Source organism: Dreissena polymorpha, chromosome 10, assembly GCF_020536995.1.
Source record: "Dreissena polymorpha isolate Duluth1 chromosome 10, UMN_Dpol_1.0, whole genome shotgun sequence".
Classification (NCBI taxonomy): Eukaryota; Metazoa; Mollusca; class Bivalvia; order Myida; family Dreissenidae; genus Dreissena; species Dreissena polymorpha.
In genome coordinates, this window is record NC_068364.1 from 87,822,053 (window position 1) to 87,836,591 (window position 14,539).

General features: G+C 33.4%; 1 protein-coding gene across 1 annotated transcript in view; it reads left to right on the top strand.

Moving 5' to 3' along the window:
• The window catches only part of LOC127849311 (uncharacterized), a 209,247-nt gene that overhangs the window by 20,636 nt on the left and 174,072 nt on the right, over nt 1-14,539 (top strand). The gene's annotated exons all lie outside the window — the stretch shown is intronic.

The window sequence follows — 14,539 nt, forward strand, 5'->3', positions numbered from 1 at the left end:
TGAAAGGCTTTTATTACTTTAGTTTTTTGCCAATTTTTTTTTATTGAGTCACAGTAAGAAAATATTGATACAGGTAAACACCTACATGTAAGTCACCTTTTAAATTAAAAATGTATATCACTTTTAAAAAGTTAATGTTACATTACTTCAAATTGCAATCAATTTAAACTAAAATTTACAAGAGGGTGATATTAATTTTGTAAAGAACTAAGAAATGACTGTGTATTTAAAATGCAGCTGTTGTTTTTTTACAAATATTTATTAGTTTATTTATTCTATTATTCTCTGATATTTGTTTATGTAATACTCTCACAACCAAGTTTAACAATACTAATGTAGTCTATTCGGGTAAATGGACTTGTTACATGCTTTGAGTTTCATTCTGGGGTTCTTATAGATTCTGTCTGGATTTTCCAATAAACAATAGTGGACAGAGGGCTGATTAATTTGTTATTTGAAACCCAAATGTCATAACAAAATCAGTAATTTAAATACCCTTTGTAAATTTTCTCTTAGAGTTAAGAAAATATTACATATTTATACTAAAAAATAAGCTGTTTTCTTCCATAGTATTGCTTTTACATTGCATGGGCGGCTTTCTTAAAAAGTTTATGCATAGTTCACAAAACATTGCATTACATTTAATAACTTAACTTAGATAATTTCTAAATAACTTTAAAACTAAATAAGTAACTCGGTGCAACATTTATTAACTCAAAGATTTAAAGGAAAAACTAAAAGAACAATAGCAACTATTTTTTCTAAGTTAACTCATATTATTTTACACGTGTTCACATTTTAATTCTCGGATCAGTGCAAATATCACATGTCAGTTTAACGTACTAGTAAGAATGCATTTGTATCAAAAGAAAGTACTGTACATGTAATCAAGTGTGTTTTTTAGTTTCATGTGTGCTGCTACAAAATCTTTGAAAAATTTTGTTCTGAGGAGTACTCAGTTATATGAAAATGTTATGTCATTGTAGCTAAATGTACATGTACGCTATTTTTTTATATTAAATTTGATTAAACAATATCATAGTAGGGGTTGCAGTGCTCCAGCAGGGCCTAATTCGAAGGGCGCCGAGGCCTACCCTCCCGCACCTCCGCCCTGCCCCCCCTGAACCTCCGCCCTGACCCCCCCCCTCCCCCGAAAAAAAAATTTTTTTTTTTTTTTTTTTACATATGATTATTCATAAATCTCTTATTACATTGTAATTACTTTAATCCTCATTGTAGACAATATATTTGAATGGTTTAATATTAATGGGAATAATACAATTCTTTATAACATATAAATTAACATGCAATAGGAAGCATTTCAGAAACACCCGCGCGCTCGTACGTACCCTTTTCACAAAATACTGCGCGTCGAAAGTGCCCTTTTGACAAAATACTGCGCGTCGAAAGTGCCCTTTTGAATAATAAGCCCCCCTGCCCTTTTCAAATCCTAGCTGGAGCACTGGGGTTGTATTATTGGATAAACCAACTTTTTGACACTCCACTAATATTGAGCTGATTTTTTTAATGGGCAATATTTGGTTCCAAAGAAGACCTGTAAAAATAACCTAAATTCCTTGCTTTTTTTTCATAAGAATAATTGAGATGCACTGAATTACAGTACCTTAACTAATTTACTTCTAGGTTAAACCAATCTGGTTGGACAGGGACATTAAATTTCAACTCTTGTGTCGTCCAGCTCGGCCATAGGGTTGTTTAAGAAGCTTACAAAACATAATTAATTGCCCACACAATTTTAAAATGTGTGTGTTTGAAATTTTTGCTTTATGAAAATGTAATGAATACTTAAAGTATTAACAATATTGGATAAATGCTTACCACAAACTTGCTCCAAGAAACTTGACTTCGTAGATGATTGTGTTTTATGTCTTAAGCACTATAGCTATGAAACACAAATCTGTATTGTTAGTTTCATAGAAATACTGCTGACGACAACTCGAACCATGGTTAGAAGTTAAAAAACAAAGTTATAGCTATTACAGGGTGCCGCTACTACAGAACTTAGATATCCAAATTTTCCTTGTTCCTCTCCAATTCCCAGGACAGAGCGTTCATAACTTTGGTCTTAAATCGAGGCAATCTATAGCCTTACTGCACTGCATACTTTATGTATCGCGTTCCCAAGTATTGGGCATGATTTGCACTTTGTTTTCCTTCAATTGACAACTGTCGATGGGCGCGGCCATTTTGCTTGAAAGAAGTCCGAAAACAAAATGGCGCCCACGTTATACCAGAGGCTTCCTTATGCAATAAAAAGCCGGTTGGATCCAGAGTGGAGCTTAAGCTAGTAATATTGTCATATTCTGCAAAAATGAAGTCCAAAAAATACCACTGATAATTTTATGTATCAAGGGAGATAATTGCATGCCACGCTTATATAAAAGCAAGAAAGAGTTGTCTGCCATTATTTAATGACTAGTAAATTAAATACGCTTCTGTAATGAACTAGTTAAAATTGTGCTGCCAAAGTGTATCAAGGGTGTTTTACTTAAAGATCAAGCGCGCATTAAACTTGATCCATTTTTTGTTTATTAAGTAGTGCATTGCAGACACTGCATTTTTCTTCAAGACCGGTTTTATTTTGAGTATTTTAAAAGCTGTACTATTTAATGGAATACACCACATTTACCGTGTTTGTTATTGATACAAAGGCACGCAATTCCTTTTAAGTTGAATCCCATTTGTAAACACCTGTTTAAAGAATGTTTGCAAGTAAAGTAGTTTTTATAATTTGGAAATTGTTCGCATAAGGACAATCAAATATTTAAATACAGTTTCATTGAAACCCAATGAGCATGTTAGAGATATAGTACGAAATGGCACGGTCCGTTTTCAGAAGCTCTAAATATTACATTCATTAAGTCTCTAAAAGTTTCCACAATATTACAACACGTTTTTTTTAGCCCTTACTCCGAGTCCGATAGTTTTACATCGGATCATCATTAAACCTGGTGACTTGATCGTGGTCATTTAATCTCCCCCAATGTTGAACACCATCCATGCATATAACAATCGTGCATGGAGCTTTTGACTGTTATGCGGGATTGATGGGTCAAAGTCAAGATCACTGATTTAAAAAAGAACAAGATATGTTTGTGAAACACTATGTCCCCCACACATTTGACCTTTGACCTTGCAGGATGATCTTGAAATTAACCTTTCACCACTCAAAATCTGCAGCTCCATGAGATACACATGAATGCCAAATATCAAGTTGCTATCTTCAATATATGGAAAGTTATGGCCAATGTTAAAGTTTGACGCAAATAAACCCAACAAACAGACAGGGCAAAAACAATATGTCCCTCAGTATAGACTGGGGGACATAAAAAACATTTCCGCTAAATATCTTAAGTTTGTATGTTTATGAAGCTTTCACGAATATCTAGTTTGTTATTGCATATGTTGGTGGTCAGATCTTTTTTAATGTCACGGGAATTATAGTAAAACTTCGGTATCTGCTCGATAACTTATAATCAAATATCGGTGTTCAACGGTCATTGTGTGCATGCAGATGCCTAACATGTAGGCCTGACTTATGGTTGCAAATGGGGCCTGTAAGTTTAATGTCTTTGTCACATTCAAAACAAACAGAAGAGCAGTGTGAATATTTTAACTGGAGACATTGTGCAAATCGGTTGTGTTGTTTTAACATGTTGACTAAGCTGGTCATTGAATGTTATGCCATTTGTATAAAGGCAAGGTGCATGTTGCTTAAATTATTTAATAACTAGAGTTTAGATTGAGGTTGTTTACTGAAATTTATTGTAATAGCTGCTTACCTGCAAACCTTACCTGAAATAGCGCTTTTATTATTTTAATTGAATTAGATGAACATTTTAATGCGTTAAATGTCTGTTTTAATCGCAATGCGGTGTTTAATGCTGTATTCATGCCCGAGCCATCATCTCTATATCAAATAACTATATTGGCTGTAGATCAATGTAACCAAGCCCTTTAAACGGGCGTATTTTGTTACACTTTTTAAATGGAATAGATTGTGCAATACATACTGCTGAGCATAATCGCCTTCGGAGGATCAATTGATAGGCGTTTCGGTTAAACACAAACAAACTAATTTTTCTTAATCTCCTTAGTTTTATCGTAATATTTGTTAGTTTAAACGGATGTAAAATCACACAAAAGTAATTAAACTTAATCATTTTTAATTTAAAATTTCTTGATCACCACCATTATAATAAGTCCGTTTCATATGAAGTATTTACTTGTACACGCGCATTTAGACACTCTGATTGCTTCTATGTTTATGCATGTGTGCATGTTCATTGTTTCATTCGTGCATGACTTTCATAAAATGATATTGCTCACCATATGAACAGTTAGCGCAATACGCGCTCTAAATTTCAATTTCATTAAATGATTGGTTTCCTTTGTGTTTAATAGTGTTTAAAGAAACTCACAACCACTGTTCTTCAAAAGCAGTTACTGGCACGCTAAAGTAGTTACTTAAATAATAAATCGCTATCAGTGAGTACTTATCAAACAAACCGAGCCGACTCATGACATATTATCTCTTCTTTACAATGATATATTACTTACAATTGAATGAACAAACTAATCCAAAGTGTTTTGAAAATAATTCATTAACTGCATATTAAAAGAATACATTATTTTAAACCACATTGAGTTTGTATTCACTTTTATTTTCAACAAGCGGTAATAAAACACAATCGTTTACGACAGGTCCAGACACATGCTATTAAACCGTTAAGCTTGTCATTTAGAAATGTGCGCCTTGCTGCCGCAGAGAATTTCCAGTTTAGTCATTCTTAAAAGAAATAATTCTCCATTTTGAAAGTCATATACCTCGCATTTATAAGTGGGCATAGACCATCTTCCTGAGGATGCTTTGTTTGATTGATAAATAACACACATTACTAAAGGTTCCGAAGAAATGGTACCAACCGATAAACACATGTTGAGGTGTTTAACGCTTTTTTTACCAGTTGATTGCACTTTGCGTATTGATGATCAAATATACATTCCCTTTTAGTCAATTCTATACAATGCACAACTGTTCACACGGCACCGAGACACGATGCTTTAGTTTTGCAACAAATACGGGTAAACATGTCGGTTTGATAATAAACTTAGTCGTTATAAATTTATTGAAATAATTTCATTGATTGTACTAATACATATCATACATAGATTTTATATAATTTTTTCTCATTCATATTCATACATTGGCTTTAGATATAGAAAATAGCATGTTTACTATACACAAGCATAAGCTTACCGAATCAATCGCTATTTAAAAGTGTTCAACAGTTACACGTGCACACTGAGACAAATGGTAAGAGCTTTCATTCAGATTAGCAATAATACGTACTTATTTGATGTGCAATACTGCATATCGATGCACACTAACCTTACAAAATATTTATTTGGTTCAAAGCTTCCACAATATATATATTTTAACAGTTACAGTTCATAGAACTTGAAAACAAATGGTCTTATGTATTTGTTCATTTATTCATATTAGATGATGTAAACGATACCAAACCGAGATATGTGGGCTAATAACAGAGTTGATGCAGTTCTTTTTCGTATTTGTCTTGGTAACGTTACACATATTCTAATAATGCACTAAAGGATAATAATTTGGAGGTTAAAATAATGCATATTATGACCGTGCACAATTCTATATAATGAGAAATCGTTGCAAAACGAAAGCGTAATCTGCTGCTCACAATACAATTTATATTTAGTTAAAATTTCGTAATGTCCGGAGAAAGATTCCCTAAATGTTAACTTAAACGTTTCTAATATCGACTTTTGGGTTATTCCTTGCCCAAGTATTGAGGGCGATTATCATAAGTATTGATTCCAATAGACATCGATCGACAGATATTATGAGAAATAGTCATGTGCAAAAAAGTACATTTGTCGATATTTACACAGTAAGTATATAAAAGGACGATATAATACTAAGCAAAAAACCAACACGCATTTATCGTAAATCAAAGTTGTCAGACTGTTAACAATCTTTCTCGGCTAACGTCAGACGCAGACAACAGTGTAAACGCTCCAAAAACAGTTCAGTACGAACGGGCACCATCAGGTTGACGAATTGTTGAACTGCATAATAATGTTGACAACGTATTGTGGTTCTACGTAGATGCGTTATCGCAGCGGTCATTCTGTCCCATACCTTTCACATTGTTTGTTCGTTGATATAAATTAAACAGCGAATGATAGGAAAAAAATCTTACACATCCTTTACTAACTTTCAATTAAAACCCAGCGAAAATCAAAAGAGCGGGTGTTGAACTGCCATGCAATCGCAGTACTTACAATCGTTTAAAGACTCGCTACACAAAGGTAGCTTGGGGCAAATCAGAGTAAAAGGCAAGTAAATGAGAAACAAAGTCAGCAATATATGTATGGTTTAAGGTCAACATATAACAGTAATGTGGCCCAGGTTGGTGATATTATTCCACTTACATTTGACATGTAATTGAATTGCTCATGCTAATTAATAACTTTTAACGTACTAATGGTGATTCTGTTGGTAACCGTTTCCGATTACACAAAAATATTTATTCTTCATTTATCATATAAGACTGTGTAGTGTAATCATGAGTCAGTCTTTACTGCTAAAACTACAACATGACACCTAAACATCTCGTTACGGTGAACTTAAAGTGGCGTGTTTGCGATACAGATTCGTCGTTATGGTGATCTTTTTGACTGGTGTTCTTGTCGGTTTGAAGGGCGCCAGAAAAACGTTAAAATTAAAAAACAACACGTTTTTTTTATATTTTAATATTTGACGTTTTGACGTTTTGACGTTTTGGAAAGAACTGTGAATAAGAGCGCCGATACACAAATCAAAGTACTGACAATTCTGGTGTGACGATGCTTTTGAAGAGGATGGATATAAAAGCATCAATTTAAGTTTATCTATATCACCACAATCGTGTTTGTGGGTACGAAAAAAATGTGGGTACGAAAAAAACTTGTTAACAATAATTTGGGTACGAAACATTTTGGGACGAAAAACAATTGGGGGTACGGGGAAGTAATACACGTGGGGAAACTTGACACATTCAGCGAAACTGGGAGGCGAGTTACATTCTCGATCAAATCTAACAAGTATTTTTTTTTAAAGATAATCGGCGTGTATTTTTCTGTACCACTTTTCGAAAAAACTTTCTATTACAATACATTGTTTGTGAGTTATTAAAATAACGTTTCATCAGATATATACAAAACATGACATAATCGTTAATAACACATGTACATCATATCCTACCTTTATTTCGTTGTTTACGTTCTTAATTTAATAATGTTATATGTACTGACATGATTTCACATGCCCATGGGCATATACGCTTTCTTTCCTGTTGAATAGTGTTTGTTAAAGGAGCCTTTTCACAGATTTAGGCATATTTTGAAGTTTGTCATTAAATGCTTTATATTGATAAATGTAAACATTGGATCTTAAAAGCTTCAGTAAAAATTAAGAACAAAATTAAAAAGAGGAAAAAAAAGTAGCCGGTGCCAGGGCTCGAACCAGTGACCCCCGGAGTCCTGGAGTTGGTCTGAAGTAAAAACGCATTAGCCCTCTCGGCTATTCCGCCGGGTATACACAACGTAAGTATTTTATACTTTATATAAGCAATCTTCGTAGTTTCGAAAATTTAGACCACAACAACATAACTCTCCAACTTATTCAATCGTTTCGCGTTGCACGCTTTATAATTTTTAGGTTTTCAAATCGTCAAAAGATACATATAATGGCTATATTGGACTATGGTAAATGTTCAGTTTTACTGTTTCCTCACAAATATCATAACTTAAACGAAAATTTGCGAATCTGAAACAACTTTTTCAATTTCGTCAATTTACCAAACCGTGAAAAGATCCCTTTAATTTAAGTTCAATACGCATAGGCATGTTTGTTCATTAAGTATGGCAATACTTACATGATTATTCTCGAAAGTAGGTATGAGCACATAGCCGGACCAGGTGAACTCAATCGTAAGAGCACTTGACTACCCGAGATCGCCCAGGAACATTTGGATAAGTTAACTTACCAAAGCGATATGAACTTATACATGTATATGCTGAAATCTAACAAACGAACGAATTATCAAACATGGTATGTACACTTAGGTGGTTGTGTCATTTCTGTTAGAATATCGTATTAAGTATGTAAATTTAAAATGATTGTGCCCGCACGTGAGTTTGTTTCATTTTTTAAGTCTATCCGCGCCCTGGCTGCACCCACTGTGTGTATTTGTGTATTTCCAAGGTAATGAGTAACCTCCGCGCCTGAGACTGCATAATGTTGGAACCCGGAGTGTGTCCAGCACTCCTACCTAATAAGCTTATACTGACAACAGTTGGGACGGATGTTAAATGATAGCTGCAATTTCCAGCCATTTATTTTTTTACTGAAATACTTTTTAATTTTTGATATGGTCTTGTGCTGCGGGTGATAGGTTTATCCGGAGAAAACCCCACCTGTCCGGTATGGTGACCACAAAACAAAAAAAATACATTGCGCCGGGAGCGGGAATCGAACCGGTGTCGTAGAGTGGAAAAGCGTACGTGCTGACCGCTGCGCTAGCGGGACGGACAACTACGCCAAAAAATGTTGTTTTATCTATATAGATCATAGCAGTGCAGCGTTAACAATATGCAGATTTGACATTGTTCGTATTCTTTAGATTTTTGATCGCGTAATTTTTTTTACATGTTTTCATTCGCAATTTATTTACAAAATCGAGAACAAATATAAAACACAATAGAGAAAATATATAGTTGTTTCATTGGTCCATAAAGAAAAAATGGATTTAAAATAACCAATCTAAAATTAACGTTTTGATACACTTATACAATCTGTTTCCCCAGAATATGCTGTTCTATTAAGAGTTACCTTTATCAATGATAATCAGCGAGGTATGCCGATAAGAAAAATCGAGCTATCTCAATCGGACTGGCTCGGTCTTTTACATAGGTCGCCATTGTGAAGAATTTGTTCATGGTATGATAACTTAGACGAGCTGCTTCGCAGCATCTTCAATAACGATATTTGTCGTCCGATCTGTGGGATCGTGCTTAGAGGAGCGCGCCAAAACACCAAAACGAAATGACGACACATGTTCTATTGTCCGTATCAAAATTAACCGAAAGGGTATACATGTATGTTCATCCATAATCAAATTTGTGAGTTTAGGCGATATAATTTTGAAGCAAGAATACTTTTTTATGAGTGTGCCCATAAACTGCAAACAACACGTATGTCCGTTGTAAGTTCGTTCTCAGGGAACTTATACAGCTCCGAGCAACTGTCAACAGATTTTAGACATTTAGACATGAACACATTTCAACAATGCTGCTGAGGTTTGTGATTGATCTCTGATTGATAACAATTTTACAGACCTACACATTGTTAAGGCGTTTTCCTAAGTAATACTATTTACTGTTAATTGCCCTCTAAGGATTAACGTTATTAGTTTTTCGTATATTCCTGTTTGTTTGTAGGGTTTAAACTGTTTATTGGAAGTAAAAAATAAATTGAAATGTGTATGTCCAATGCACATTGTCTTTTTCAATCGGAATTGTAGTCCTATACCGACAAATATCATATAATAAATCTTATTTATATATCCTCTATCACTAGCCATAACTCACATTTCACACTTTAGAAAATAAAGTGACGGTTAATACAACTGATCAATAATGATTTAAGATTTGTTAACAACTAAAAACTTCTGTACGCCCTTTTATACAGAACACCCGTACAGTAAACTGAATTTGAATTTCGCAAAAATTTCTTCATGCCTTTAATACTAAACACCCTCATTGTGTTCGACTGTATGCTTATTGATTAATTTAATGGTTGATCTGCATAACGCTTGCATAATATCATACGATAAAATGTGCATTGTTGACCTTTTGTAAGATTTTGTTTATATTGCAAGCAATGCTAACTTTTTATTCTGGTGCCGATATAATTTGCATACATAATTATTTAGTTGTAAGTATATGATATAATTAAGGAATATTAAGAATCACTCGCTCGAATCATGTTTCATGAGAAGGAAATACAATTCAATGTCGTTTTTTCTTTAGAATTTAATGTTTAATGCATTTTATTTTGAATCAAATACAGAAGGGGTAATCACGTGATGGTCTAAAGGACGTCAAGATGGCGACGTCTGTGCCGAAAAAAGGGATTTTTCGCCGTGTTTGTACCCTGTATAACTTTTATTGAATTGTTAAATGTTGCTCTCTTTACAGTCATAGAAGCAAGTATTAGCGTTTATTTCGTAGTAATATTCGTACTATATCTCGTCTTACCGTCGGCAAAATTTCTTAGTGGGAGCCTTCAGCAATGTAATTTGTGATCTCCTGCATACAAACACATAAATATTTCTATTTAAAATTCATATGCGAGTAATCTTTTAATGTTTCGTTCTATGTTTGGTAATTAATAGATTTGTACGAATTGTTTTTAAAGTAGTAAGAACTAAAACGGTTTCAAGATTGATGATGATGATGATGATGATGATGATGATGATGATGATGATGATGATGATGATGATGATGATGATGATGATGATGATGATGATGATGATGATGATGATGATGATGATGATGATGATGATGATGATGATGATGATGATGATGATGATGATGATGATGATGATGATGATGAAGTTTTCAGTAATTGAACAAAACATTGGCCTTATATAATTGTTTATGCATCTGAGATGATGTAAAACGATATCAAAACGAGATATGTGGGTTCCTGACAGAGCTGATGCAGCACTTTTTAACGTGTCTGCATCATCATCATCATCAACATCATCATCATCATCATCATCATCATCATCATCATCATCATCATCATCATCATCATCATCATCATCATCATCATCATCATCATCATCATCATCATCATCATCATCATCATCATCATCATCATCATCATCATCATCATCATCTTCTTCTTCTTCTTCTTCTTCTTCTTCGTCTTCTCCGCCTTCTTCTTAATCTCCGTTATCTCCGTTGTCATGTTTTTATGTCTTATGAACAAATCTTTTTTCTTTTTTTTTTCAGTGCAAAATTGTATTCACGACATATGATATTACATACATACATGCGTAAAATATTGTATAAATTCATTCAAAGTATTCTGAATTTCATAAAACAAAATATTTTATATACAGCTTTTTGATGAGTACATAAATATAATATAATAAATATAATTGTAGTACACTCAACATACATTCATATAATATTATAATTGTGTTATAGTTAAAGGTTTTTACAACAACACATCAACATAACACAAAGTATTTCATGTACAGTCATGTTATGTTTGTGTAACTGTCGTATAACTATCACAATATCATTTGTAGGGCCGTTCATCGACACAGACATACAGGGGTCAATCGCTGATAAGGAAAACATGTTTTGCTAATATTAGAACTTGATTTAATACACGTATACTAATTTCGTAAATTCCAATATATTTAATCAAATTAGAAAACACTAAAATATGACAACACGACGTTATACAAAAGACAAAGCGCCAATTTTGTTATTTATGCATAATTGTTAACTTTACGACAGATGATATATGCATTAACAGTTAATCCGATATCAATATGTGCTTTCGCGAATGCCATCTGGTGCATTTTAAGTACCCGGAATATACACAGGTGGAAGTAACGTACCCTGGATAGTATTTTTTTGTTATTTATTTTTTTAAGAGCCCAATATATTCAAATAAATACATAAAATCATGTTTAATGAGAAAAAAAAATTGACAAAGAGCCGTGAAAAAAAAATCCCCACCCTCTGATATTGGAATCATAACAAGGTCATAAACTAGAATTTATCATAGACCTGTCTTCGCGGGCCGCAAAAATGTCAAAAGTAGCTTTAATCAAAAGCATCCATTTATCCTCCTATGGGCAATTGGACAACCTTTCAAAAAAAGTTCACTTTAAAAAAATCTGTCCAGCCGATAACTCGCAGTCGGTCGAAAACCGAGCAATATTTCGAGTCCGTTTGTCAACCCGAATAAATCTTCTACAGACTTTCAAACAAAATTTTTGAGTTTTTGACCCTTAATCGATAGCTCGCGTCCTATTCCTTTAAAACAACGAGGCGTGTCAAATAATGCATGCACATGAAACCACTTACCCCTAAAAACTTTTTCCAATACAATCAGAATGATAAGTATTTTTCATTTATTTACATTTATTAAAACATCGTTGTTGTTGTTGATTGGATATTTATGTACCTGGCTCTGTCAGTGTAATTCACTGCTAAGCCGGGTTCAAGAGCGATGGCTACTTTCGTTTTCAGGTAAATCAAATTTAGAGTAATAACAGTTGTTGCAAAGAAAATAAAACATTTTGGAATAAGTTTTTAGGGGTAAGTGGTTGCATATGCATGCATTATTTGACACGCTTCGTTGTTTCAAAGGAATAGGACGCGAGCTATCGATTACGGGGCAAAAAACTCAAAAATATTGTTTGAAAGTCTGTAGAAGATTTATTCGGGTTGACAAACGGACTCGAAATATTGCTCGGTTTTCGACCGACTGTGAGTTAACGGCTGGACAGATATTTTTAAAGTTAACTTTTTTTGAAAGGTTGTCCAATGGCCTATAGGAGGATCAAGGGATGCTTTGGATTAAAGCTATTTTTGACATTTTTGCGGCCCGCGAAGACAGGTCTATAATAAAGTCTAGTTAATGACCTTGTTATGATTCCAATATCAGAGGGTGGGGATTTTTTTTTCATGGCTCTTTGTCAATTTTTTTCTCATTAAACATGATTTTATATATTTATTTCAATATATTGGGCTCCTAAATAATATATATGAAAAATACTATCCTGGGTACGTTACTTCCACCTGTGGAGTATACACGAAAGTTTTGGAAACAGAAACAACAAAAACAAGATAAAGTCAGAAAACACAAAAAGCTAGGAATTGTTACTACTTTTGCATCTTTAAAATCACCAACATTTGATTTTAACGCGGCTTTCACACGTTTTGTTTGACTTAACTATTTTTTTAAATGCCCGCTTTATCGATATTTTCGGAGTCCAACATTCAAGTTACTCAAATTAAATAGGAGGAACAAGACTCCGCCCGTATGATTTTGATGATTATGATGATATGTAAGCCAATAACAATAGCGTGTCTACATGGCTATGCTTTTGGGCACACTAGCTACTAAATTAACTAAACGGTACATGTAGTATTTAAACAAATTAATGTTGGCTAAGCGGGTAAAATTTAATGGGCCAACGAGAACCTTTGTTTTAAACAGCTATTGAAAACGAATGTGTTATTGGTTTAATTTAGTGTCACCATACTGTTATTCATAGTATTCCCTTTATCAGAACATTGATTCTACAATCTAATTAAGGTAGACAATAGTTAGCACGACATAATATTTATTTTGAGTCCTGAAAACTGCGCACGTGTCTGGTGAAAAAGTTTGATATAAACTCAACAGCAGCGCCATGCCTCAGGCACATTCAGTATTGTGTCTTTTAGGAAACAACCATGAGCGGACTCACAGGATTTTTTTTGATAAAATTATGCTTGTTGCAGGAGTGAGGTAGATATATTGGTTGTTATTTAGTGCAACTATATAAATAAATAAATGGTCTGTAGAACAACCTTTTGATTATTTATTCTTTCTTCATATATTATATAGTGCCATGGTATTGTGCATCTAACTCAAGGTTTAAAATTAAAAAAACATAACCGAATATTTAAGATTCCCGGATATTACAAGTTTCCAAAAAACATTTTTTGTATTTGTTAATTTTTCACAATCATTTATTTACCAATGCTATATTTATAAACATCAAATTTGATCAAACAAGATTTATTTTGGTATATTTGTATGCATAAAATCATTTTTATATGCGTGCACCAAAGTAAATAAGATGACACAGGTGGAAAAATATAGCTGATTATATCCCCTCGGAAAACCAGAAAACATTTACGAGATAATTTAATACGACCGAATGTTAGCACAGGCATTTTCATAATGTATCCGCGATTTTAAAAAACGAATAAATTTAGTTTACACGCCAAACTACGAAATTCCATCTTCACTAACAAGGGCACCGACGTTTTGTTCAGATGAAAATGACATAGCTATGCTGAAATTCAGAATATAAAATCGTGTCTAAACTTATTGAATGTTTACTTTTTACATATTCATATATCATTAAATGTTCATTCGATTTTATAGCATATATTGCATTAATTGTAAACCAAACAGTTCGGGCTCGAAATTGATTGATTGGTCTCTTTTAGTTTTGATTAAACGTTCTTTGTTTTACGCTCATACTCGAAATTACACGAAGTTGATTACAATTATAAGACATTAAACGACTTATTGCATAATGTAATGGTTAGCAGACAAAAAAGTTGTATAACATTATTGCGGTTTTCCCGTCTGCACAAGTAATGTTAAAATGACTGCAATTTTGCAGAAAGAGAC